Source organism: Microtus pennsylvanicus, unplaced genomic scaffold (genome assembly GCF_037038515.1).
Source record: "Microtus pennsylvanicus isolate mMicPen1 unplaced genomic scaffold, mMicPen1.hap1 Scaffold_75, whole genome shotgun sequence".
NCBI classification, from domain to species: Eukaryota; Metazoa; Chordata; class Mammalia; order Rodentia; family Cricetidae; genus Microtus; species Microtus pennsylvanicus.
Window position 1 is genome coordinate 12,546 of NW_027461009.1, and position 2,552 is coordinate 15,097.

Genomic DNA, 2,552 nt, shown 5'->3' on the forward strand with positions numbered 1-2,552 from the left:
TTGTCAATCATTTTCCCACCCCACAGCAACCCCATGTCCCTGAACTGGCCCTCAAACGCGGAAACAACCGGTTTGTCCATCACCAAGGTCCTTCCCTCCGTCCCTTTCTTTTGGTCTCTGGGCAGTTGCCGCCTTGCTCCCCTGGGGTATAAAGACCCTGGTCGCCCGCTGAGAGGGCAGGGATGGGGCTGGTTATGCAGCCTTCTACAGTTAAGGCTTTTCCGGAAGCCATCCCTTGGTTCATTGGTCGAGATGAGGGACTATCACCCCGACCTCTCAGGTGCTTGAAGATCACTGTCATTTGCGGTTCTCGGCACACAGTCCGTAAAATGCAAAAAGACAGACAAATCTGAGAATCAAGGCTCCCTCCTGGAGTCCTCAGACTGCCCGGGGCCCCAACCCGGAGAAGAGGTCTAAAGCTCAGGGTTCTTCCAAGTTGACCCACCAGGATTTGAGGCCCGGGGGCGGGCTCGGGGACAGCGGGTCCTCCCATCTGCCACCTCCACAGCGGGTGGGCAGGCGGAGGCTTTTCGTCTCCCTGGAGGCGAAGCGAGGAAGCCGGCCCTAAGTCTCCGTCCTCTTCCACCACCAGGGCTGGTGGACAGGGAAAGCAGTCGAGGAGGCTAAAGGTGCTCGAGGTGGGGAGCGTCGGGACGGGCGGGCGGGGCTGCACTCCGCGCGGAGGCGGCGCTGGCCGCCGGCGTTTCTTGGCTGCTACCCGGGCTTTGGCTGCCGGCCGCTCGGGCCCTCGGCGCAAACTTGGAGTGTCCAGGGCGAAGCCCTTCGCATAACACCAAAGTTTCGAGCGGCGGATCAGGCGATTGAAATGTTCCTGGCGGAGATCACTGGGCGCGTCCGGCGCTGCGTCTGCCGTCGAAGGGCTGAGCGCGGGTGCCTCGGGCGCGGCAGGGGCAGGGTCTCCACCAGATGCAGCCGCCGAGGCCGGCACAGGCTGCTCCGGAGACGCAGGTTCCGGGGAGAGGCCCGCAGGTGGCGGAGGAAGCTGGGAGCTGGGCTCATGAGGCGGACTGCTAGCTGCATCAGGCTGGAACTCCAGACTCGGGGCTGGCCTGGGCGGGGACCAGGCGGAGCTGGTCGGAGAATCCCGAGGACGCCGGGGAGCAGGGCAGCAACCGGGAGGTGCGCAGGAACCAGAACCGAAGTGCGGGAAGCCGCCTCCACCCTCTTCCTCTTCTTCGCCGCCTGGGCACACCGCGATTCCTGCATCCTCGCGGGCCGCGGAGCTCACGTCGCTCGGTGGCCCGGCCTGTTCCCCGAGGTGCTTCAGACTGTCCACAGCCCTGCCGCCGGTGCATGGCGAGGCCGGGGGGCCCAGCAGTACCGGGGTCCGCGGCGCCAGCTCTCCAGCCCCCAGGCCCAGGGCGGACGGCCGGGGTTTGGCAAGGGCGCAGAAGGCGAGGGCAAGCAGGCACAGCGGGGAGAACTCCGGGGTCCCCCGACGCGGTTTCCGGGGCGTGGGCGAGCAGGGAGACCCCCGCGGGGACGCGGGCACTGTCAAGCGGGGAGGAGGACACAGAGTCTCCATGGAGCAGCCTTGGGGGTCGCCCACTGCGGGGGCCCTGGTCCCAAAGGCGGGATGCCCCGGCGGCCCGAAGAGCCCGCTGGCCAGGGGAACATCGCCCCCCGTCGACGGGAGGTCTGTGCTCACGGGCGCCCTGGGCCCGCCACCGGGGACCCGCGGCGGTGCTCCGGGTCCCTCCGCGGTCTCGTCACGCGGCCCTCGCGGCGGCCGGACTCCTGGGTCCCCCGCGCGTCCCCGGTGCAATCGGTCGCGCTTCCTGCCGCCGCGTTCCCGGCGCACCCCCCTCAACGCTGAGGCAGGGGCAAACAAAGCGGCCGCACTCACAGCCGGCGGGAAGGACCCCGGCCCGGCGCCCGGTGCCCGGGCCCAGCGGCGGGGAGGGCGCCTTCCGCCCTCTCGGCTTCTTTCTTTGAACACCTCATTTTTGATAAAGGAGCCAAAAGTATACAATGGAAGAAAGAAAGCATCTTCAACAAATGGTGCTGGCATAACTGGATGTCAACCTGTAGAAGAATGAAAATAGACCCATATCTATCACCGTGCACAAAACTCATGTCCGAATGGATTAAAGACCTCACTATCAGTCAGAACACACTGAAACTGATAAAAGAGAAAGTGGGAAGTACCCTACATCAGATGGGCACAGGAGATCGCTTCCTATATGTAACCCCAACAGCTCAGACATTGAGGGCCACATTGAATAAATGGGACCAACTAAAACTGAGAAGCTTCTGTAAAGCAAAGGACACTGTCACCAAGACAAAAAGGCAACCTACTGACTGGGAGAAGATCTTCACCAACACCGCAACAGACAAAGGTCTGATCTCCAAAATATACAGAGAACTCAGGAAACTAGACTTTAAAATGCTAATTAATCAATTAAAAAATGGGGCACTGACCTGAACAGAGAATTCTCAGCAGAGGAAGTTCAAATGGCCAAAAGACACTTAAGGTCATGCTCAACCTCCTTAGCGATCAGGGAAATGCAAATCAAAACAACTTTGAGATA

The 2,552-nt window shown here is 62.1% G+C and overlaps 1 pseudogene; it reads right to left on the reverse strand.

Moving 5' to 3' along the window:
• Nucleotides 1-315: 315 nt before the first annotated feature.
• On the reverse strand, nucleotides 316-2,037 carry LOC142842419 (elongin BC and Polycomb repressive complex 2-associated protein-like; annotated as a pseudogene).
• Between the last annotated feature and the right edge of the window lie 515 nt (nucleotides 2,038-2,552).